The sequence below is a fragment of the Cottoperca gobio genome, chromosome 10 (genome assembly GCF_900634415.1).
Source record: "Cottoperca gobio chromosome 10, fCotGob3.1, whole genome shotgun sequence".
Taxonomy (NCBI): domain Eukaryota; kingdom Metazoa; phylum Chordata; class Actinopteri; order Perciformes; family Bovichtidae; genus Cottoperca; species Cottoperca gobio.
The window spans coordinates 21,290,791-21,317,475 of record NC_041364.1 but is presented as its reverse complement, the minus strand read 5'-3'; the positions used below and the strand labels follow the sequence as shown (position 1 = coordinate 21,317,475).

The following is a 26,685-nucleotide window of genomic DNA, read 5'->3' as shown; positions in this document are numbered from 1 at the left end:
GGTAAATCGCATTGGCCGAAATACAATCTCAGAATCTATCGGCTATCATCTGATGACGATTTAACTTTTTATTAGTTTAAAAATGAATTTTTAACTGACTGTGAACTGGCTACTTGTGAAATAATACGGTTGTAGACGTTGTCTCTGAACTCCAACACCAGTCGCGCATCTGAAATTGCTAATCGGACTGTTAAACAATGACCAGCGCACAGAAGAGGAACTCTTGTCCCGGATATCCGTATTCACTCTCTGCACCATAACCCCAGAGATATTGGTCATTGCCCTCAGAGGCTAAATCGCCGTCTGTCCGATAGCCAAAAGTTTATCCTTGATGACTAAAAATGTGCTCTGGTTGCACGCTACCAGCTTATCAGACATTACATGGCAGGCAAATCATTGTTCCCTAAGCACCCCCTCCCAAGTTATATCGTCTCGCCAAGCTTTATGTTCTCGTATGGCACATATACATTTCATATAGCAGTGGTGGATGTACCACTCAAAATGTATAGTCATTTCAATTGTTTACGGATAGAGACAAAAGCAGGCTTCTCATTTCTAGCTGACATTGATTTTCCGGCTGAAAACTGTAACTAGCAGATTTTATTGGCTGTAGCTAGCTAGATAATACAGATCCTTAACTTCATGAGTTGGTAGAAAACACGATTTAATGATAAGCTTTAAATATTTCCTGCTGATTTAAAATATAAACCTGATGGCTACATGCATGATATTAATGTAAAGAGCTACATGTTCCAGGAAAAACACCATTATTCTTGTATTGCAGTGAGCTAGTTAGTTTAATATCACTTTTCCATGCTAACATACCCCGTTTAGCTGCTAAGTTTACATACTTGGAAACGCAAGACAGCATAATGCATTATTGTCAGTATTTTCTAATGCTATGTTTCACTTTGAACGTTACATGAGCTTTTAGGATGACTAACTGATGTGGTTGCCGTATGTAGCACTATAACCACTTGGGGTGCTGGTCTGCTGGAGTTTTATTTTCTCTAAATCCAATAAAGCAGGACAGAAGCGCAAATGTTACTCCACACTTTTGATAAAGTAGCATCCAGGACCAGCATAGTGGAACACGACACTGTAGAAATAATATCAATGACATAACGGTGTATTAGAGTGCTACAACAGGTAGTGAACTAGTTAGCTTGTCATGCTAATGTTGGCAGCTTATGTTAGAGTAGATATACATAGGGTTTTATCCAGTCCTTTTCCGTTTGCCCTTATTTTTGGAAAGGCGTAGAGCAGTGTTTCTCAAACTTTTTCAGACCAAGGACCACTTAACCAATAACAAAAACACTCACGGACCACCTGACCCCAAATATCCAAAAACAATAGGCCTGCTTACCACTCCAACAATATATTACAAATGACAGCCTAATAAATGAGCTTCATGTGACCTTCTCTATATCGCTCGCTCACACATTAAATCAACAATACAAATACAACTACGGATTCTACAAGCATTTCGTTCATATGCGATTTAACTCCAGATAAGAAGACCATCTGTCTCTCCTGCAAACCACCATGTTGTGTGAGAGTTTGTACATCTTTTTTATGTATAACTCTGCTCTTTCTTGCAAGAATATTGATTAAAACTCTTATTTGATTTTGATCCTGACTTCGTGGGTATATTTTTCCAACAACGGTAAATGCTGATTGTACACATCAAATGAAACATAGACTACATTTATTACTGATTTTATTACTGAGTGTCAGAGTGAACTTACCCTCAGCAAGATACACAAAATGCACCACATTTAGTAGGACACAAACTTCTGCTGTGGATTTTCAAAAATAAAATACAATAACACTATGGTGGCAGGTCCAAGTTTAACAGGAATTTAACAATAAACACAAGTTAATTATTAAATGTAGCATAAATGTACCTTACAAAACACAGCAGATTTGCCTCATTCCCGATATCAGTCAACTCGTCCAGTTGCAGTGTGAAAAACTGGCTTTGGCGTAAACGTGTGATCAGCTGATCTTTCACATTTTCAGCCATGGCTGTTATTCGCCGCTGGACAGTGTCATTGGAGAGGGGGACCCTGTTAATTTTGTTGTTTGCTTTCTCCTCAAACAATAAATTAGTTATGATCTTGGCAGCTGGTTTGACAAAATTCTCACCTATCGAATGAGGTTTACCTGTTTTTGCGATGAGAAGGGATAGCCTATATGATGACTCTGTAGCCTTCACATTTCCCCCGGTGAAAGAAACTGTGACGGCGCCTTCGTCATTTGTTTCTTGAGTTCATCCCGTTTTCTCTCAAAAACACTTAAAGGTTTCCCAATGTAATCTTTGTGTTTGCTCTCAAAATGTCGCTTGAGTTCGGCGGGTTTCATAGCCTCGCTCGGCGGGTTTCATAGCCTCGTTCGCCAACGACTCGTAGCACAAAACACAGTGTGGATTGGGATCCTCTTCACCTCCAGTCCGAAAAAATCCAAATCTTATGTAGTCGCTGTGATATTTTCTTTTCACTTTAGCGCTGGACTTTCCACGTTCAAGCCGAGTTTCACAGCTTTCAGCTGGGTGGTGGTTGGACGGCAAACCGCCCGTTACTGGGAATCAGTAACGGGCACAAAATGACTTGTTGCTGTAGCTGAAGCACTTGAAGCTGCTGAATCACCTGCATCAGGACGATGCACCTTGCCTGTCGCGTCAGATTGTTCATTTAATTTTCTTTTAACTGACCTGTCTTTAGCCATAGATCCATCTTTTCAGTTGACCGCTCAAATTGACCGCGCAGATCATTTATGACGTAAGAACGTAAAATGAACCTACGTAGCTATGCAGCTGCGTAGGTTCGTTTTACGATCTAAGGTCTACACATAGCTGCGTAACTAGACTACATCTATGCTACACTCTATACTAGTCATTTTTAAACAGTTTGAGAAACACTTTGAACTTATAATAAATTAATTTCAAACGTGACATTTTACCAATATACTCGTGGACCACTAGGGGTCGACCACTCTTTGAGAAAGACTGGCGTAGAGAAAGCACCATCCACCAAACTATTTAAATAGTCTACAGAGTATTTAGACATTCTAGTGCCGAGTTGCTAAGCTATGATTGAGCAACTGCTATTCAGAGAAGCGATAAAGCAACAGTCAATTATTGAGTGAAAAATCTTCATATAGGCTATTCTTTATACAACCCCATCAGCAGCCATCTTTAGCCCGCACATTAGGTCTACTGGCTGTTAGGGCCGTCAGATTGGATTATATACCGAGGCTTTATACCTGATGTTTTATTCAGCAAAGGTGTTTTTGGCTGTCAGGGAAAAACTGCCAGAGAGGAGGGCACACACATCTACACTTAGAACCACAAAGGTAGACACGATGTTCTTACCCTTACCAAATTATTAGCGCCCCTGCAGACAGAGTACAACCTGCTTTTTCACTTTTAAAGTGATTTAAAATGCAAGCAGAGAGTGGACCCCCTTTCCAAATGGAGCGAGTAGAAAAGTTGCAGATGCCAAGTTGAAAGAAGCAAACACACATACACAGACTGTGAAAGCAACAGCAACATGGGAACAACTTCACGGTCAAGTGCAAGACAAGATGTCTGAATATCAACAAAGAAAGTGTTCCAAGTGCTGGGTCTGTATTTATCAAGGATGTCAGAGTAGAAGATCAGTCCTAACTGACCCTAAGAAGTGTCACAGCACAGTGTTGGTCCTACTTTTAGATAATATGTCAACATAGTTTCTGTTCACTTTCACAACCCACTCTCCCCTAAGAATAATCCTTCTCCTTGCTGAAAGTCAGTGTAGCAAATATATTCAAAAGCCTGCTCTAAGGAAGGAGCATTAGTCCTATCTCTCCATTAAACTCCCAGTAATTGTGAGAAGCTTGATACATTTGGGCTCAGACCTCTCCCTTATGACGCCTCCCATCCTTAGTACATTTACTTAAGTACTTAAGTAAGATTCTGAGGTAGTTGTACTTCACTTTTATAAGATAACACGTTACGTTTTGAATATTTTAGGTTGCTACACTTTTCAATTCGTCTGTGTTATTCTTTTCCTCTGGCAAATTGACTCGGCAGCTCAGTTCATGGGTGAGATTTAGAAAGTGTGGGTTTCTGTCAAGAATTAAGTGCTTCTGGACATACTGACCTATGCTGCATGATGCATGTATTCAAATGTGTCCTATTGGGTTTGACTGTAGTGATTGTGTGTAGAGAAAAAGTATCTTGACATGAGCTTAAGCCAAAACAGTGTAAAAATCTATAAATGTAGAACATGTGTATGCAGAAAGAGTTTGTGGTTTACACGCAGACCCTGAAAAGGTTAAGTCCAGCCGAATTTATCAACCCAACTTTTTTTGGAATTGATTTATAGTTTTCACATACAGCCTTCAACCCTCATGGTGTGTTTGAATTCACAGAGCATCATGGGAGCTTTAGTCCGGGCTTTGCTTGGATTGGTAGCCTCGAGTCTTGCTCAAAGGCACGTCTGTGAACCAGTGTGATACTGAAGAAATAGCATGTCGAGTGTCTTTCATTCATGTATTAAATTGTGTGTCTGTGAGTGAGATCCTGAACACGTCGGGATTGTTCGAGTTGAGCCACTAAATTTGTCCTCCTGTTTATTTCAGTACATCAAGGATTTTTTTTCAGATGATTGTAGAGCCGTTTTTAATTTAATGAGTCTTACTTCCTCTTCCTCCTCCTCTATTTCCACTTCTCTCTTTGAATCCGCTGGTGCCCAACTCAAATCATTTGGTTTGTTTAGATAATCGGATCATTTAGCCATTTTAATTTCAAACCTCAAAATTAATTTACGCACTTCTCTCTCTTCCTTTTTTCTATCCACGGCTCTCTCCTTCCCTCTGGGCTTTTCATTTCCTCCCTCTCTCTGTGTTTTCCTCTCAATATTCTGAGCTTATTTATATCATCAACTCATTTAACTGGTTTTATTCTAACATCCTTTGGAGACTCTTTCTTTTCTTTCTCTCTGGATGTTTCCTCTGACTCACAGCTTTGTATCTGTTTTGTGTTCCTCTATTTCTGTCCTGTTTGCTTTGCTTTTCCTGCCTCTCCCACTCCGTCTCTGTGTCTCTCTGTCACGTTGATCCACATCTTCTACGACTGTCTGTTTAGCCTCGATAGAGTCTAATTACGTACATTACATACGTAACACTCATCTCTGATGTCTCCTCTTAAGATGTTTTTTTTTGCAGCATCTGGAGGCAGTAAAGAAAATGCTATTAGGATTAGGTTAGGATTGCTCCGTATGCAGGGGAGTCTGCATGCAACAAATCCATCAAGTCACGCTAATGTTACTTTGATGTGATTTTATTATTGTAAAACCGTCGGGTGTAAAACTTTAGTTAAAGGGAGCCCTACTCATTTTGGAAGGGTCTAATGAAAGGCACTGTTGAATTGCATATTAGGTTATTTTAATGACGATATATATCAGCCTCTGCATCAATTTAGTTGTACCTGGAGAAGTACCAGTTCGCCTGCCGAGGTGCCCTTGTGCAAGGCCCCCCCACACTGCTTCCTGGGCGCTGTATACATAATAGCTGCCCACTGCTCCTAATACGGGGATGGGTTTAAATGTGCGCTGCTGTTTACATTCTATCCAATTCTCCATTTCCATTAATAACTTGCTGGAGTATATTATGAGTAGAGAACTTAAAATGTGCAACCAAAGCCACACTCATATTTCCAATATTAGTATGTCCATTCCTTTCTCTCTTTCCTTCCTCCTCTAACTTTACCTGTGTTGTTTCACTTCATCGGCTTGTGTTTTTGTTACGTATGTGTCCCATCTTGTTAGAATCATGTCTGTTATGATGTTGTCTCATCATTGTTAGCACTTATCCTGCACATGAGTGCATCGAGAAGTGTTAGTCCCATGGACAGCTCCTGCATCTCTCGCAGTCCCAGAATCAGCACCTTGGACAGCAGTTGTGACACATTGTTGGTACAGAATGTTAAAAAGAAAATCCACCTGAGGTTTACAGGAAAGAGAGGATGCTGTTTACATAATGTTTTCCACGTTGTGCACATTGACATCTGCTGCTTGTGATTCATATGATAAAGTACAGCATGAAGGACTGACTGAAAAATTAATGTTCCATCACTCAAGCATCATGTTGGGTGCTGCAAGAAAACATCTCAAAGATAATGCTAAAGTCAGGAAGAATACTAACTGGTTGTTGGACTGACGAGGGAGGCTGAATTGGACTGAGGAGGATGCAGTGTATGCATGTGTTCACACAATAGATCTCCCCCTCTCTGAAACTCAACACATTTTCATACTTTTCACCAATGGGAGAAAAAACTAAATTTCCCATTTCCTTAGCTAAAACCTACTGTTAAAGGTGCCTGAAGTCATCCCCCTGACCTACAAAAAACAAGCTTAAATGATTTAATTTGAGCCTCAAAATGCTCTTAACAAAAAAGATAACTATTTTCTCAATGGATGGAACGAGATGGGACAGACCAGTACTTTGCCTGTATATTAACTCCACCAAGCTGTGAATGCAGCCTGTGTCCTGAACAAGAAGCTTGTCATCGCTGCATCTGCTGCTGTTGCTTCTGGTGATTGATGTGTACAATAATCAAAGTTCTGCAAAGTGTCATATAGAAACATATAATGCATTTCCACTGTAATTAAAAGGTAACATTTTCTGAATTTGTAAGTATTTCAATGATGGCATTTTAGGCGAAGATAGTGTTTGTCACAGCTCATGTTGAAGGTCAACATTTTATAAGCAGGACTAGATATTACACAAATGACCTTTGAAAAAACAGGAAAAGTGTGCGTAATGTGGTTACCATGGAATATTACATAAAAGAGATACGGCAGTTAATAAGGAATATGGTGGTGTTTTACTAATGGCCACAAACTCATAAAGAACATGTTTACCAAGTTTCATTTCATTCAAGTCAACAGAAATGGAGAAATATGTTTGAATGTTTCTGTAGCGCCCCCTTGTGGGTAGCAGTGTATGAAATGATACACACTTGAGCTATATGTACAACATTCCAAAATTTGGTTGCATTTAAAAATAGCATTGAAGAGTTATGGCCCGTTTAGTGCATCAAGCCACGCCTTAAAACGTTTGGTAACCAATTACACACAAAGATGGCAGCCCTGGTGTCAAACTCACAACCTTCTGGTTTGGAAGGCGTACCACCAGACCAGGCTAGGCTATCACCACCATCCTATCTCATCTAAATATGCAGCAATCACACAATTATGTCCAGTCTGTGAGACACTATTTAGCCCCCAATGTTGTCCAGTGTAACTCATAGAGGAGATGTATGCTGGTTTCACTTTAAGCTACGTCTCACCTACACGTGATCGCACCATCAGGCCACAGTAGCTACGCACATGTTGAGGTCATGCAAGTGGTTGAGGTCAGGGTCATACATTTCCTTGAGCGAAGCAACGACACACACTCAGTCTGTCTACATATGGTAAACACACAGAGAAATACACAGAAATATTCTCATACACACACACACAAACACACATACCTCTATTGTCTGCATCCATTAGCTTTGCTTTGCTGCTCTGCTCTGACCTGGCGTGGCCCTGACCTACTTTGCTGTTTTTTTGTGTGAGTGTGTGTCGGTGTGTCTTTTGTTCTGATTTCCAAGTGGAGCATATCTGAAGGCATGGGGCACTGTTGCTTCCTGCACGTGTGCCGAGCTGAAGAGGTGTGTTGCACTACCTCTCCTGGTCGGATTGTCTGTTTTGATAAGGAACACGCTGTACCTGAAGGGTTAGCGTTGCTGTGTGTGTGTGTGTGTGTGTGTGTGTGTGTGTGTGTGTGTGTGTGTGTGTGTGTGTGTGTGTGTGTGTGTGTGTGTGTGTGTGTGTGTTGCTGGCAGGGACGTGGCTCTAAGAGCACAGACTTGCTCCAGGGGAAAGCTTTTCTTAACCTCTATTAAACTCTGACTGAGGACACTTTCTTTTAAACAGGCTGCAGCAGTTGACAAAAAAAGAAAAACATTTTCTTGTTTGACCAGGACGAGAATACAAAGACACCTGCTGATTAAAGATGTCTGCATCCTTGTGCCAAAGGTGTTTTTTTGCATACCTATTCTTACTGCCGGTATGAGAACACAGTCGGTGCGACTGCAGTTATCAGGAGGGTCTTAACAAGCAGCTATTGCTTTTTTATTGCAACAGCTTGCAGAGTTTTTCGTACAAGAAAGAGGGTGATAAATCAGTACAAAGAACCTCAATAACATGCACTTGTGTTTACCTTTAGCAATTAGAGATTTCGTTTGTGGTGAGCTGGCTAGTTATTGTCTTTAGATTGGATGGCATGGCATTGAAATTATTATAAAAAGATGTCCAAAGAAAATTGTTTTTGACAATTTTTGTATCAAAATCCCTCTCTTTCTGTTTCCTGTAAAATATAAACATATTGTTGATGTTTCATCTTGAACATAGATGTTTCTAGACACATGTGATTTGGGGTCATGGTGAAGAAATGTGCATAATTAAGAAGAAAGTTGTTCTCCTGAGGAATTAAAATCAATCAAAAGTCAAAAATAAAGAAATAAAGTTGCCACGCATATTTCTTGTGTGAAGAAGCTAAATCCCCCAGTATTTTATGTTTATCTCATGTACCAGGAGCACACAGTTGCCCTTGCTACAGTATATATTATTTTGGTTTCCATTTTGGCTAATTTTCAATACTTTTAATCCATATTTATTTGGTTGGAATATATTTGAATCTGAATTGCATCTCCTATGAAACTTTAATAAGTAACAGTCATTTGCAGAATAGTGTGTCTCTGAGATATATACGGTCTGAGGGACTGACCTTGGGGGCCTGATTCGCTGTTACTGCTCTCAACATACATGCATTAATCATGTGATGTTAGGGAACTCAGACACAAGAATGGTGAACTCAAATGCATGACTCTGAGACGGACGTAAAGTAACAAAATAAAATGCAAATTGCAAACAAAGTACAAAACAATAGCGCTCACAAGGAGGAATACAAACAAACAAAGTATAAAAATTTGGGGAGAACTTTTACTCTTAAATTGACTCTTTAGAGCAGGGGTCGGGAACATATGGCTCGCGAGTCTTTCAATGACGCGATATGGCTTGCAGACAATTTTGAGCTGACATTTTTTAACATGATTAACAAGTAATAAATAAATATACTGTGTCATTTTAAAGTAAAACATTTAGCAGCGGATTTAGTTTTAGTTCTCCCCTCTCCTTTCCTCCGCTGTCTCTGACTGTAACTGTGTGTGTGTGTGTGTGTGTGTGTGTGTGTGTGTGTGTGTGTGTGTGTGTGTGTCGGGGCGGAGCCCTGCCCTTCACGAAACAGCTGAGGAGAAACTGAGCAAAGCAAGTAGTAGGTGTCAAACTCAATCACAGAGAGGGCCAACATTAATGCATCATTTCGGGGGTGAAGCTTGGAAACTGTGCAGCGCCCACCGAGTCATACTTTGCTTTGAGTGTCTCATTACACTGGAGGTCAATCAGCTCCATTTGGATGTTCACATGTGCTGTTTCCACGTCAACTGCAAACGGATTGCTGAGCAGTTCATGCGCAGTCGGGAACACAGCGGTGGAGATGGTTTGTCAGTGTTTGGAAACACGTAGTGACCAAAGTTTCCTTCTGCATCCGAGTCTCCCACAGGCAGCTCGGCTTGGAACGATCTCACTGCATCATACATGTCTGTGATCACACGGCCCTGAAGCAGCAGGTTTAACAGTGAGATGCTTCGTTATGTCGCACAAACAGGCCAGCTCACATCGTCCCAGAGATCTGTGGTGTGTTTCCCTTTGCTTCCAAAAACTGGCAGATTTTCTCACGCAACTCAAAAAATCTATTCAGCACTTTCCCTCGACTGAGCCATCGCACCGCCATGTTCAGAATGTATCTCCTCAGGAAAAGACTTACATTGACTCTTATAAAGTTTCCTGTCTGTGTTACGGTGCTCATTACTTGTTCCATCTCCAGAGCTTTACAACACAGCGCTTCCTGGTGTATGATGCAGTGATACACCGTCAGCTCACCTGCACAGTTCTCCCACTGCATCTTCTCCCGCATCCTGCACTAATTGCACTGCTCTTTTCATCACATTACAGACTCCGTCTGTCGTCAGTCCCGTCAGTTTGTCCCGGGGAAGTTTGTCCCGAGGCAGTTTCATTTCATTCACACATTTAGATACTTCCTCAAATATGTATTTTCCCGTGATTGTGCCATGCATTGATTTAATTACCAAAACCGGCGGGCCAGTTATGATATTTCCTTGCGGTCCGGATATAATTGTGGCCTTGAGTTTGACACCTGTGTAGTAAACACTGAAACGTGCACATAAATTAGATAAATAACATAAAGGTTTAGTTTATTTAATAAAAGAGCACCTGTTCAATGTGAAAAGTGACTTGTGAATATTAAATAAATAAAAATCAGAGGGGGGCATGGGGTTCCGTTAGGGTTGGGGGGGGGGGCACAGACAATGGTTGGGGAAACACTGATAGCGCTTTTACTTTTAGTACTCGGAGATGTGATATACTTACAACTACATTTTATTAAATATATGGCTCTCAAGGAAATACATTTAAAAATATTTGGCTTCTATGGCTCTCCCAGCCAAAAAGGTTCCCAACCCCTGCTTTAGAGCATTCTTAAGTGTAATTCCGATAACTTATGGATAAATATGGGCCCTGGTTTGGAGTAAGATGAGTCTTATGACCAATATCTGTCATGAATGGATTACTGAATGGGCCTACTGGGCACAGCTCCAGGGGCCCAACATGTCAGTCAGGGTCCCCGCTTGCCTCCACCTGTTAAATGTCACTCAAAGAGACGCATACCAACCGTTAAGAAAAACTTACAACTAAAGAGACTCACAACAACTATGAAAAGAGATAAAATGACTACAAAGAGACTCAAAAAGACTACAAAAGGTGGCAAAACAACCACATACAAAATATAACTACAACTGTGTGTCTTGCGCCTGGGCTCACAGAGCTAATGTAACGTGCCCTCAGAAAGAACAGCTGACCCCTGGGTTTCGCTCTGCACACAGTGAAAGCTGAGGTACCAAGTGATACACACCTTTATGTTTTCATCCATGCAACGGTTAACGCAACACTGCTCCGCGGCGGCTCTCATCTCCACTGATCATGCACTAGTTGATTGGAATATTAATGGTATGGATTAGCTCATAGCTGTAATCTGAATGCACTATTGATTTTGAAATAACTCTAATGGGAACGGTGTTATGGATTAGTTAATAAGTGTGACAGTCCCCATGAGAGGAATGCATCGATTGTGCATACACTGAAAGAAACAGCACAGCAGGTCGCTCACCCAACACACAACAGGATGAGGAAGAAATGTAACAGATATAACTGGGAAGATCTTGCACAATGGATGTGTTGGACACCTCGTTGGACCGGCTTCTATGAAATTTGTTAAGTCTTTAATTTTTATCGGCTGAAGCCGGGAAAAAATTTAGTTTTTGTTGAACTTTGACCAAGACAGCTCTCATGGTGGTTTCTGGTCATTCTGCAGATGACAAAAATAAGGTTAACTTGGCCCCCAGGCTGAGAAATTAACCTGTTCACAGTGGAAGCTGGGCTGTTTTAGAGTGTCAAATATTTTTTATGTGAGTTCACACCCGACTTTGACACTGGCTTTGTTTCAGAGCTCTCTCTCCGAGTGGAGGAGCAGTGAGCTGGACTGTGTGAAAGCAATTAAAGCCAAGGAAGTTAAGAGATGTTCCCCTTTTCCTCTCCCCTCTGAGAACAAAACAACAATAACTGGTGAATTGGCAGAGGGAGATGAACACAAACACACACACACACACACACACACACACACACACAGTCCCATAAAAGTGTTATTGTGCTTTGCTTTATTGTTACCTTGACATTTATCTCTTCACTTTGTTCACTTTACTTGTATAGCTTCTTTTTCTCCGTTTACCTCTCTCATTGTAATTGTTGATTTTGCTGATGTTATTCCTCCTGTTTGTACATTCATATCTTTCAGAGTACATTACAGTTACATTTAAGTCTGCCATATAAGTCACTGAGTGGAGCTGGACTGAGAGACATGGAAGTAAATGAAGGAGCTTGAGGAATAATAAAAGTGAGATATGTGTGGCGTCAGAGAGAGTGCTGAAGGGAGAGGTGAAAGGAGAGAGAGAAAAGGAAGCATAAATGGAGAGGACAGCAGTGCTGTGAATCTGTCCAGCCCGGGGAGGGAGAGCAGAATTAGCACTTCAGAGAGGGAGGAGAGGAATAATGGAGGGAACAGGAGAGTATATGAGAACATGAGGAGAGCGGGGCATTTGCCTTCACTTTGTCTATTAACTATGTAGCATAAGCTAATGCAAAAGTCAATGTAGTTAAATCTGTTTATGATTATAACAAAAACAAACTCATATTTTACTAGGTCCCAGAATTGTGGTGCCAGCAAACTCTCATGAGTTAGGCGCAGGACTTTCACCCAGGAGACCGGAGATCATGTCCCGTGCAAAACCCAAAGTCCACGTTAAGTTCAGTTACGTAACATACGTGACATTCTTAATTTAAGTACGTTACATAACAAACATACATATTTTAATACAAACTATGATCTTTTCCTAAACCTAAATGAGTTGTTTTGTTTTTATTCTCAACGTCAACCATGTGTTTAAAACGGCAACCTTTATGCTAACAACGCGTTTAAAACTGTGACCGCTTAAAACGGTCATATGTGTCGTTCTGGGAGTCATCGGCAAACAACCTATTCTGTTGTTCAGGGATGAGGACGAGTTGGAAATACAAAATTAGAACAACTGGGGTATCGGTTTATAGAGCAGCCAAACACATCCATGCTGTTTGAATAAATAAGTCAGTTAGTCATTGGCCTTTCCATTGTGCCGAGAGCCAATGGGATTTGTTTTCATGCTGCACATGGTAAGAGTATTTTTGCACACAACATTCACAATTGAGTTGAATGATTGAATGAAGGCAGAAACATAATACTGATTCATCAGTGGGAGAGTGAACAGTAAACAATGAGGCTGATATCAATGAGATATAATTACAAACAGTAACACTTTATTTCATACTGTGAATCCCTGCTTAGTAAGGAGATTTCATCAAAGCCAGGGAACGGCAGACTCCGCCACTAACAATGGAAACTACTACAGAGATCCTGCAGTACTCTGCCTGGATTTCCTCTTTTCTTTTAATTTTTCTGTCTTCGGGACATTTCTTTTGAGCGACAACCTCTATAAGAGAAACGTAGCAACCAGATGCCAGATTGTAAGCATGCATCAAAGAGGAAGCTACGAAAATGGCGGACACAGCACCAAAAAAAACAAATATAGCAAGGCGAAACACCTCGCGCACCAAGCTCGTTCCAAAACGAGAGTGAATCTGGGGATGGCTTTCTCTCACTGGCGAGCACCCTAACCCCTGTTGAGCACCCTAACCCCTGTTGAGCCAACTTTGAATGTTGTGTTTACAAACCGCAACACACACAGAGTGAACAGCTGGCCCACCGTGAATGGATATTTGCTGAATTTGACATGAAGTGTATTGGAGACTGAACCTTTAATTGGAAAGTCTTAGACTCACATTTCCATGGAATCCAAAAAGACATATTCAGCGGGAAGGAAAACATGGAAGAGATCCGGGTCAGGGTTGTTTGTTTTTGTTACAAGTTAATGTTTTCTTTTTAAATTACTATTGGTAGATATATCACTCAATTATTTTTAAAACTGAAATCCAATACCAGAATCAGTCTGGCTGTACAAAATACACATAGTATGTTTGTCAGTGTTGAACAAAATTTAAACATGTTACGTTCAAAGATTGAACCTCAAGGATCTGTGACAGTAAAACAGAAAAAGTAGACAGGTTGTTCTGAAAGAGGCATTATGAATTCAGTTAGGATCATAACTGCATGTTTAGTGGAATAGGCTTGTTTTACTGATAATGTACAGTAGTGCTGTTGTCACTTCTTCTCACATACATACACACAAACACATCAGCATGTGTCTCTTTTCCACCTCTCTCTCTCTCTCTCTCTCTCTCTCTCTCTCTCTCTCTCTCTGTCTCTGTGGTTCATTATCCCTCTCTCTCTTGCTTTGGAGAGAAATTGTGTGTCTTTCCTGTCAATATGGCACCAACCCACGCTAACCGCTATATATAGGACCTGCCGTCTTCCCACAATCCCCCTCTCCTCCTCCCCCTCCCTTCCTCCACCTCTTCTATTCAGCTCCCCATCAAACACACTCATTTCACATCAAAACAGAAGTGTAGCGCTAGGGAGGAAAGGATGAAGGGCGAAGGAGATCGAATAGGAGGACTAGGGAAAGATAGGTGAAACAGGAAAATATGGAATAAAGTGGAAAAGAGAGTAAAAAAAAAACCAGAGCGAGAGCAAGCAAACGAGATGCTTAAAAAAGGTTAGGATTTGAGGGGAAAGTAGTCTCTGTGTCTCTAACCTTTCCATCTATTTTATGTCTTTTTCCAGCATTTTTGTTATTACATGAACACTCCACCTTCACCTCAGACCTTTTTGCTTCTGGTTGCCTGTAATGCTGCTGATCCTGAGCTGAGAAGAACACATTTATTGGAGCTGTATCTGCATGCTAGCTGAATGGCTACAGAGAAGGACAGGGGAGAGTTGGAGAGATGGAGCACTGAGAAGTGTTTAAGGCTAGATGGTAATTAGGGACTTAGGTTTAAGCCCCGGTATTGGCAAGCATCCCTCCTGCTGTAGTGTCCTGGAGCAAGATATTGGATCTCTTCTCACTGCAGGACGCAGCTCTGTAGCTGACCCTGAACTCGCTGTACAAGGAGGCAAGAGGAAAGAGGATTTTCTTACCACACACAGCAATTGAATGATATCATTATATACAAGAAGTCGTTGAAACCAAAGCCTCTAACTACGGTTAAGTACGGAGAGGTAATCATGCATCAGGTGTGCCAATGTGTGTGTTTGCTGCATGCAACCAAAACCCTCTCAAAAGTCAATACTACTCTAAATCTAAATCTAAATTAACATGTAAAAACATTTCAAGAGAAGAATAAACTGAACAATGATAATTATGCTTGACTGGATAACAGGAACTAAATGTCAAGATGGGAAAAAAACAAGAATAACCGAATGCATAACTGTTACAATTATTTGGAGTGTGTGAGTGGAGTATGCTTGAATGAAATCTCAAATTCTTCTTTTTCCAGGGCATTGTCACAGAGTTCAGGTAGATGGTATGAAGTAAGAGCATACTCTGAGTGTGACTTGTATAATTAATGTGAGAACTTAAAGTGACCCTGGAAGTACATTATGCTAACCCCTCTCAATAATAACCTCTGTGTGTGTGTGTATGTGTGTGTGTGTGTGTGTGTGTGTGTGTGTGTGTGTGTGTGTGTGTGTGTGTGTGTGTGTATGTGTGTGTGTGTGTGGGAGCAGGCTACATGTAAAACTACAATAGAGTGTATTTGAGCAAACACTTGTCCACTTGCATGTCTGCTGAGGCTTGTGTGTGTATGTGTGTGTGTGTGTGTGTGTGTGTGTGTGTGTGTGTGTGTGTGTGTGTGTGTGTGTGTGTGCGTGCGTGTGTGTGCGTGTGTGTGTGTTTGTGTGTGTGTGCGCTCAAGCATTTATGTGGCCTTCTAAGTGTGTTTCCATTTGAATCTTCACTTGAATCTGTATTTTTATGTTCCACACATCCCAATGTTGCTGTATCAACTGCAGGTAATAAGAGCTCTGTCATATTCTGTAAATGAACAGCTCATACATCAGATGTTGTGAATGAGGAAAGTGAAGTGAAGTGAAGGTGTGATGCATTTTCAAAGCCATGCATAATGACCTATAAAACAGCTGAAGCTGCTCATGTTCATTGTGTTACACAATGTTAACATGCTGAAGATGTTCTTTAGATCAAGAACACACACTGATCCATAATGTATTTTAGTTGTTGCGTTGTGTGAATCCCACACAGGGACCATGTGTTATTACCACCGCCAAGGAGATTAGCTTTTCAGTTCGAATTGTTTGTTTGATAGTAGATTTACTGAAAAACTACTGGCATGATTTTCGTGAAACTGAGTGGAAATGTTAATCATGAGCTAATGAAGAAGTCTTAACATTTTGGAGTGGATCCGAATCACGAGGCGAATACACAACTTATTTTTCTCTTTCGTTAACGTTGAATGATAAAGCATTTGGCCACGGCTGAGGAATGCCCTTATAAACCGGTATCTGCAGTGTAGCAACATAAATGCCTCTTTGATTCACTGACTAAATGAAAATGTAAGGATCACGGGTAATAAAGGGAATAATAAGTATAAGCACTAAACAAATATAGAAAGGACCATCACTTCGTTCCAGTGAAAAATGCTATGCAGAAACACAAATAGATGAATTACACCAAATAAATGACCAAAATAAAAGCAAGCAAGTGGAGGATCAGCACTTTAAGTGTGATCCCTGCCTCAGCCTGGGTCAAGACTTTGTGTCTGGTAAGTCTTTGCAGGTACTTGTTTGAACTGAAAAGATGTGGGCTTGTATTTACCAGCAGCACTAAAAGATTAGCTTGTCAGCTGTCAAGAGCCCTGAATGATAAACATTGCATACTGAGTATTTTTCACACAAGTGTTCCTAAGTGCCATGAAAGCATCAGAGGTGATGCATGGGGTGTTTTAGATAATGTGCTGTTTCTGTAAGTGCTGCAATGTACCCTTTAATTTCCCCGGAAACGTCATGTATGTGCAGAGAGCGTGGAAAATGTCTAAAAATGAGCACTCTGAAATTATGTTTTGCAAGCTTTGATTTGCATGTCTTGTGCATCTGTGGACATACATATATGGACAATATCTTTGGGCATGAATACATAATTCCTGTGTGCATGTGACCCAGTATATATAATGTTAATGTGTCAGGATTTATGAAACATGTATGTAGCAGTTCTGACTGACACGCACAAAAAAAAAGAAAGAAGACAGGGTCAAAAAGGTGATTACCTGCACACTCACCCAAATGCATGTGCTGGGACGCTCAGAGTGATGCTTAAGTAGTTAGTAATATTGAGAGGGACGGCCGTGTCTCTCCACTTGAATCTCAACAGGCAGTAGAGCCACTTGTGATGATCTCTCTTTCTTTCAGACATGAATCCATCTGAGTGTAACAGCACCCCTAATGATACAACTGAGCATGGTTCCACTTGTTTAGCACACAGACACCATTCACCTGTAACGTATCCCCCTAAGTGAATAAACGGCCATCATTTCTAGTTGATCTAGATGACGTGTATGTGGGATTCATTCAAGCATTAATCCATATTTAACTATGAGATCACAACAAAGCCCCCGGTTATCAGTTATAAACTCTCTCTCTCTCCCAAGAATGGAGCGAGTAATATAATAAAAGTCTGTCCCTTTGGCCAAAGACGTTTATCGGGTTCACAGATTAGAAAGATAGAAGAGGAAAAAGAAGACGTGCTTTAGCTTATTTTGCTTCAGGGATGTAGAATTGCACATTGAGGTGTGACAGTACACCATGGCATCATTGTTGTGTGTGGTTACAGGTGGTTGGGGGTTTGCACTACGATTTCTGATCACACTTACTCATTTGAGCCTTTATTTATATAAAGATATTGATCAGTGCAGCGTTAAGATATGTTGTCACCTATGCTGTGAATTTCAGTTTAGTCTGAAGTTTGCTAACATAGGTTCAAATGTGCCACCATAAGCTAAAGGTCAGCGAGCAGCAAAAAGAGTGTATGGAATTAGGACTGGGTATGTTTTGTTTTTTTTTGCTTATGAGTTCAGCTGTTACATAACTATTGTGCTGTTTCATCTACCATAAGTTATATATTCACACTTTTAAAGATCCCCTCTACTCAAAAATACATTTATGTCAAAATGTCTGACCTTGACTACACTGACTTGTATCTGTGCAGAATTCGGCACTCAAGAGGTTTTTCCACATTCCTCTAAAATCTAAGGTTTAAAAGTACCCAAGGCAAACTAGATTAGGCATGTCACAACTTTGAAAGCCAATCCCTGTAGAATATACAAATGTTGGCAAAGAAACCTGAAAGCTCCAGTACAGATGGTCAGTACAGACAGCGATACAGATTGCATTAGCATAGTGAAAGTTTTGACAGTTGCAAACTTAGTTGAGTGTGCAGTTTTTGGATGTAAACCAGACCCTGGAGCTTCTTTCTACTATCTACCAAAAACACTTGATAATATTGTAGGTTTCAAAACCACTAATGTTGACTGGGCCACTGCAAATTACGAGCTAACAAGCTAACACACGCCATAAACAAATAAAAGATGCTAACTACAGTTACCAATCTGATAAGTGGTGATTACAGGTGTTTCTGTAATGCTCGCTGTCTTGATGCGAACTGTTCTTTTTCCAGGCAACTTAGCACAGGCAGTGGTAGTGGGTGGGGCATGAGGCCTGTGATATTTGCATATTCATAGATCCAGATTTTCTCAATGAGGGAGAACGAGTTTATGTGCTTCCAGCCCCTTTTCAGAGTTTTTTTGTTTGTTTGTTTTTACATACTTCTAAAAGTGTCTCAAGGGGAAATCTAGATTTGTGGTCTTTATTTTAATAAACAAAGCACCTTACAATGAACGGGAAAAGTTTTCATGTTTCTCTGCTGGACCTTGCTAGGGGCAAGTACAACTCTCAACCGAGCACATCAACATTGAACCCTGCAAACACAATAAAGCAGTCTTCTTGTTTATTAGCATTTGTCCCCAAGCTAAAGGACTTATAGTGACTTTACCTTGCTTTTCTTTGAACATTATTGGCTACAACAACTGTAACACCCACCTCTGCGACCTGAAATCCCACAGGAGCTCAACAAAATTGTTTTATTATTATTATGTTTACACCATGTACCAGCTGATGATAATATTGAGGCGCAGACACATTATTCAGTTCATTAATATGGGTCCTGCGGCTAAAAGGATTGTACAACTCGCAGCGTGGTGTTGTCTCTGCACATAAAAGCATGGCACAGCTGCTCCTGAACAACAGGCTGATGCAGGGCAGGGAGGAAGTACATGTAACACAAGAAATACTGTTTGTCGTTGTAAAAAGGAATGGCACTCCAGTTGACACCTTATCAATGTTGCAGGAGTGTATAGAGCTGCAAATAATGATATTCATATATATTCATATGTAAAGCTTTTTGATATATTTTACACACTGTTTGCATCATTTATAATTTTTTTAAAGTGATTACCACACACTGTGCCGGCTGTTCTCCTTCACTGATAGTAGCTACACCAACTACAAGTAATGCGCTGTAATTTGTGTACATCACACAACATCAATTTGTATGTATTCCACGTAATTGTGAAGTATAAGGATTAGAATTCCATGTAGGCTGGAGGTGTGGACGGGTGTGTACAAACACCCGGGACTTTCCCCCAGGAGACCGCTGTTTATTTTTTCACGTAGCTTCCGTACTTGTATACGTTTGGTTATTTTTAACACAAACCACGATCTTTTCTTAAACCTAACCAAGTAGTTGTGTTGCCTAAAACTAAGCAAGTTGTTTCCTGCGAAGACGGAAGTTCATTTTGAAAAGACTGTATGAAATTGACACGTGTTGCTGGACAAATGTCGTATGAACCCTTGTATGAGGACACGTTGCACTGTGTAAGTGTGACAATGCATAAAGCAAGTATCAGAGATGATTATAGTTATTACTATAAGTCCTTCGGATGGACTGGTTCAATTCAAATAATCCAATTAAAATGACTGGTAAATAAGAGTAAGGAGATGCCATTTTGGGAGCGATGTTGTGTTTAATAATATTCCAATCAAAATGTGCTTTTATGGAACAGAAAACTCAAACAATTTAAAAATGAAAACATAGAGCCTCAGCAGATGGGAGAGCAGGATGAATAGTGATGGTAAAGTGGGGTTGAGCAGAGTGTGGATATCTTGTCCTCACATATTTGTTTAACATGGACAAGCTAATTGTTAGATTCCTTTGAAGCTTAATGAGATTAAAAGAGCAAAGCATATTCTCCTCCTCTCCATCTCTTCATCTCTCTGTCTTTTTTTCTCTCTCACGATACGTCTGTTTGCATATTACCATATTTGTTATCTTCTCTTCCTCTTCCTCTTGTCTTTCCTAATGATCTTGAACTCAAGGTCTCTTCTTTTCTCTCCTCTTCTCTTTTGTCCCTCTTGCTGTCCACTTCTGTTTAAGAGAAGCAGCTTGCTTTCTTATGAAACTAGTGTCGCCGTTTCTTTTATGCAAATGCTGAACTGATGTTGACCCCCTCATGTTTCTGAATATGTGTGTGTATGGAACAATGTTTATTTCTATGAGCATTTTTCCCATGTGTGTATGAGCGCTTTTCAATGCGTTGGCGTATGTGTGTCTAAGGTGTGTGTGTGTGTGTGTGTGTGTGTGTGTGTGTGTGTGTGTGTGTGTGTGTGTGTGTGTGTGTGTGTGTGTAAATGCGCGCCTGCTTCGATTACTAGGGAGAATCTCTCCTTGGAGACCGAGACAGTAATCTCACGTCTCAGTCTCACACATACTCGCATACACTCACAGTCACACAGGCCTATTCTCCGTTCACAGTGTAATGAGGCAGAAATCAGAGTCAAGCTGTGAATTTATGAAACAAGATGTAGATGAACAGAGGCCTTGCCAAGAATAGAAGGCTATCAAGCTGTTCTGTTTATTGCCGTCTCATCCCATTCACATATACACAGCTGTATTGCAGTGAAGTGGCTGTTAGTCTTTAAAGGCGCAATCTGGGGCACGTTTGATTGAAGTATTTCACACTCAGTATTTCTGATGAGTTTGGTTCGGATAATTTGCTTTTGGAAACTTCCATGTCCATTGTGAGTGACTAAAACTGTCAGTTTAATACCAGCAGTTATAGACACATGTGCATAAAGACGAGGACAAATCATGAGTTCTGTCAGCGCTAGTCATCATAAGACATCAAAGGCAGCAATTAACAGACTTATACATTGTCTAGGCCAATGACTTATGCATGATATTTTTACTGTCATTTTGTGTCAGTGTATGTACATTTATTATATTGAACACTTTGAACCTGTGTATGTGTTATTTATATCATTCTACAAAAGGTGGTTAAATTAGATTAAGGGTTTTTTATTTTCCACTACAAATATGCATGTAAAAAGCATAGGCAGTCTTCATAAAGAGAGCACAGACACATCAGCGTTTAATATAGCTGGTCAACATAATCAGTCAATCAATAGGTAATTTAGAAATATTTTTAAATTGAACTTAACAAGAAAATGTTACTATCATTTTAAACAATTATGTTGGTATATATTACAATTTTAAATACAGTTTTTGGATTTTACTTTATTATTTTATTGGTATTAAACTTGTGTGTTATGATCTGGTAAAAAAAGTATGGAAAAGTGTACAATTGAAAATATGATTTTAAAAATACTATTTGCAGCAATATGTAGTTTTAATAGCAAAATCTCTTGTTTTTTTCCCCATTCACTCTCTTAAATATTTGTTTAGGAATATTATGCAGTGCAAACTGTGAAGAGTGCCTTCCTGCTGAAGGAAACACAATTTCTTCTACTCAGTAAAAAAATAATAATAATAAAAGCCTCGACTTATAGGTATAACCTAGACGAAAATGCCACGCTGCAGATTCAGTGACTGCTCACCATGCCTGTGTATGTGTGCAACATGGCTACTGGCTGTCACGGTGACTCATAGAAGCGATGCCGATTCTTATTAGTTTTTTCTGCATCCAGCTTGACAAACACAAACACATTACCAAAAGAAGATTGAACCAGGCAAATCACAAACACACAATATCTCTGCTCCTTATTCAAGTATTGTATTGCAGTTGAAGTGTTCTGCTGCTATCACTATATTTACTATATACAGATGAGGAAGTGTTTATGCCAAAGTGTGTGTTTAGCCTTTAAAGTTTAGAAGTAACATTTTAACATGTGACGATTCTCCTTTACCACTTCTGTATTTGATGTACAAATTGCAGCAGGACTTCTCGAAATTCTAAAAAGGTTTCCCTCCAACATTAACACAAGAACAACATCGTGTCTCAAAAATTTGAATGTACCACTTTCAGTGACTTGTAACACACATCCCTCCCTGACTGAAGAATGTGTTTCATGAGCCTCTACCAGACTGCACATAGATCAATACTGAGAGCATGTGTGTGTGCGTGTGCGTGTGCGTGCGTGTGCGTGTGCGTGTGCGTGTGCGTGTGCGTGTGCGTGTGCGTGTGCGTGCGTGTCTGTGATCAATAACCAATCTGATTATAATTAATGTCGGATAAAGGGGGGTTGCAAGTACACACACACATACACACTCACACAATGAGATATGCAGGACAGTGTCACGGATGATTTGGGAAGAAAAGGGGAGTTTGAGCTTTGAGCAATTCTCTCTTTCTTTCCATCCCTCCTCCCCTGGTGGCTGTGGTTCGCTTTCACACATTCATTTTTCCTTTCTTGCTTTCTTTTCCTCTGGCTAAAAGCATAAAGATACACATGTGTCCCTCTCTACATCCATTGTTCATACCCTCTCCATTCTTCTTCAACGCTAGCAGAAAGTGAAAAAGGCTTTAGGTAGAAAAAAAGAGTCAACATCTTTGGAAAGAACAAGAGAGACAGAAGGACTAAAATAGTTATGAGGCCACTCAATTCATTCTTGAATTCTTCATTGTCTTCATTGGTAATTCCAATTTCATACAACTTGGGTTTGATCTACATAGTTTTAGACAGCATCTTTATGGGTAATGATAACACAATAGTTGTAGTAATGTATCTATGATTGTGGCAACATCTCTAAAAAGAATATAGCATAAACAGAATTTACAAAGTGCTTTATGAAAACGGGACAATTGGAGATATTTTCTTTATACGAGGTTCAGCATTTTTGGCAAGTGGTGCCATATAGAGAAATTGTGCCTTACAGTATCTGTGGCCATAAAAACAACACTGTTTTTTGTTTGCTTTGTTGCTGAAAATAATTCAACATATCCATTTTATTACAGTTTCTAGATTGTGTCCATCTTCATAAAGGTATTACAGTTTTAAGAGACACAACTGTGTGTCATCAGCATAACAAGATATATCGGAGAAACTAATGATTTGGCCAATGGGCACCATGGACATATAGAAAACAGAAGTGGACCAAGAATACATCCTTGTGGATCACCACATATTACAGGGGTGACGAAACATGTTCAATTATGGAAACACAGGTGGCTCACTTGGACAGATAACCTTGAAATGGGGTTCGATAGCGTTTATTCAAATTCAAATCTAGAATCAAGTCCACTTTTAAAATATAAATCCATTTAATTTCCCTTAACCAATCTTATTATGTTTACCTTTAAAAAATGTGCAAGTAACTAAAGGCTAATATCTGTAATTCAAGATTCAAGAAAAAGAGCGGGAGCCTTCTTTACTGTACTTCGCTAAGCTACCTGCTCCAAATACCGAAGGGCCTGATTCACAACAGATAAAGTTCAGGCTCTTTTACTGTATTTGTTATTGTCCCCATTTTACTTTGTTAAAGATGTGTCCCGAGAAACAGCAACCACGTATTATCATAACTGTTCAAAATAATTGACAAAATTACAAAAATAAAATGGAAGTTGTAATAAATTATTATGATATATGCAATGTATCACTTAAAAAGGGTTATGTAGGCAAAACCAGCATATGAATAATAAGAGAATTTGACACATGATATTTGATGGATTATAACTAGTTTAAATGGTTAATGGGCTTTATACCTCCGGGAGAAAAGAAAAGGTCTCGAGTGATTAAAAAAAGCATAGGAGGAGAATGAGTGGGAAAGGTCATGATTTAATACTCAATGAAGGATGAACTCTGACTTCTATGATAAATGTTACAGTATATTAATGTGTGTGTGTGTGTGTATGTGTGGCAGAGGACGCATGGTGGAATAAAAAAGGAGCTAAGACAGAAAAGCAAGACTTGTTTGGTTGAATGCCATCATTTTTAGGTTCAACAGTTAGTCATTGACAATCACACGCTCACGCATACATGCACACAGTCAAAGTCAGCAATGCATATTGTAGAATTCTCTTCATCTCTTTCTCTTCATGTGTCACATATTTATTCTTTTCTATCCTCTGTCTCTTATTCCACCGAGACGCATATGAGTCTTTTTCTTCTTGCCTCTTTTTTCCTCAACAGGCATAAGTATGTCTTTTTTGTTGCTGTCTGGTGTCAACGTTTCTCATGTTGTCAGGAAAATGTAGAGACGGATTTGTGTGTATTAGACAAGTTTAGTGTTAGGACACTTTCTAGAGGTTGCGGCACATATTTTAAGCCTTTTAAAGAGCTTTAAATAGTACATGGATTTGAATTTAAAACTACTTTAAAGCTGTAATACATGGTTGATCATATAATGCGATTTGAATTGCAAACGGCCACACCCCTGTCTTTCTGGACTCAGATTTTTCATGTTTAAAATTGCAAATAGAAACCCAATATTTAGCTGTGGAAACAGATTTATTTAAAAGTATTCTGTATTTATTCACTTCATTGTAGTGTCAGATAGACGTGTGCCTGCACTGCTGTCTGCCATTTGTTCCAGTTCTCGGCTGGCAGAAACGTATCATAGCACTACTACATGTCTGCAAATTCACACAAGCCATCTGGTAAAACTCATTGAAAGTAATGCCTTACCCTGATTATGGAAACTGACAATTACAGAAACTGTGTTTCTCATTTAAATGCCATTTCAAGTTGTTGCAGAAAGAGAGCAACACAGTGGCACAGTGTGCATTGTCACCTCTGCATTGTCACCTCTGTAAAAAGGTGTTAGTGTTTGCTGAAGCTTCTCTGTGTGGTGCTCTGTAGTAAAGGCCAAGGTATGCTTGAAAGAACTAGTTCACACAACAACCACGTCTAAAGTCAAAAGTGTTTACAGCTCTTCTGAATGGCCACACTCGAATGTGGAGCAAAAAGCCTGCCATCACAGAGAGGGTCGAGGATAAAATGTATAAAATATAAAAAAAGGGAGAGACGTTGAAATCCTCGTTCCTTTTACCACATCACATTTCACCAATAATCCGTGAAGTGGGAGTACTTGTCAGATTGTCACTGTTGGAAAGTAACAAACATTTTTGGATGCAACCCGATACCTACAGGTCTGAGGGAAGTGTGTTTCAGACTGTTTGATGAGCAAACATGCACTTCGTTTGGAGCATTGTGACTGCTTTAGTCGGTAGAGATGATGCAGGGATGGCAACTGCAGAATGCCAACATTGACCACGTCAGTGCATATGCAATGATAGGTGGTAGAGGGCTACTGGAAAATGCAAAACAGCTGCTCTTACATGGTAAAATGGAAATAAGATCTCCAATTGTCGACAGTCGACATTCCAATTTGAGAGATTATTATGTTTTATCTTCAGCAGAAAATGTTCCGTGGTCCTGTAAAGGCTGACAAAATGATACCCAGCATTTGAACTCATGCAACCCATTAAATAAACTTGACTACCAACATTAACCTACAATCTGGTGATGCTACACATTCATGTGTCATCTTTCTCTTTACGTCTTTCTCTCTCTTTGCCACAGTTTCTATCTCCTCGCCTCCTTCATCAACTCTGCATCATATCAGTGTGTGTGTGTGTGTGTGTGTGTGGTGTTCGTGTGTCCTTGTTTAGGTGAGTCAGTGTTGGTGTTTGGATGTACACTTTGTGTCATCTTCTTGACAATGAGTCAGTGTTTAGGATGTGTGCGTGTCATTGCAGAATGTTGTTGACAGAACCAAATCAACCCCAAAACAGGAAGATAATAAAAATGTAAGCAGCGTGATTGGTTGATTCAATTACACAGCAGCATAAGCAAAGCTTCAGTTTGATTTTGTGTTGGCAACAGAAATCAGCCACAGCTTGACTGGAGGGAGGGACTGAATATGCACAGACACGCAGTTATAAACTAATATCAACAACAGGATACATCCACACACACACACACACACACACACACACACACGCACACACTAATACTCCCTACAATACTCAAATAAGAGCACAGACATGCAGCCAGGTAAAAATAAGCAACCACTGTTTGTGGGTTGGATTTATATCAAAAAATCTATTTTGCATTTTAAGTCAAAATCATCCAAACTTCCCAGCAGTACATATAAACAGTTCATGAGGGATTATGTGCATGTGTGAACAGTTAGGGTGGTTTTGAATATGTATATGTGTTTATATCATATCTATTTGCATTTGTTTACCCTTCCAATCCTCTGAAATCTGCCAAATCTGTTTGTTTTGCATGATTATTTTCTGCATCAAGTCCTAACTTCTCTGAAATGAATAAGAAATACTTTGAATTGCTAATTCTCGTCCAAACAACATTTTAGGATACAATATCACTAGTTTGTCTCTTTTGTACAGGCGTAAAACATATACATTTAAATTTATAGTAATATGATAAAGTAATAACAAGAAAATGGTTGAGGAGATAAAAACTCAAGTTTAAGGCATTTAACACAACACATTTTTATTTATTTAGTTTTTGCACTTTGTCCCACTTTCATAAAATGTACTACACATGGGGGACGATGTCGGGACAAGAAAGATGAAACTTATATGCACATCACAGGGAGAATTAGTTCATTGAGACAGCAATGATTAGATTACACTATTACAT

At 39.8% G+C, this 26,685-nt stretch overlaps 1 protein-coding gene across 2 annotated transcripts in view; it reads left to right on the top strand.

Annotated features, from left to right (window-relative positions):
* Positions 1 to 26,685, top strand: part of il1rapl2 (interleukin 1 receptor accessory protein-like 2) — a 384,719-nt gene that overhangs the window by 148,199 nt on the left and 209,835 nt on the right. The window lies entirely within an intron of this gene.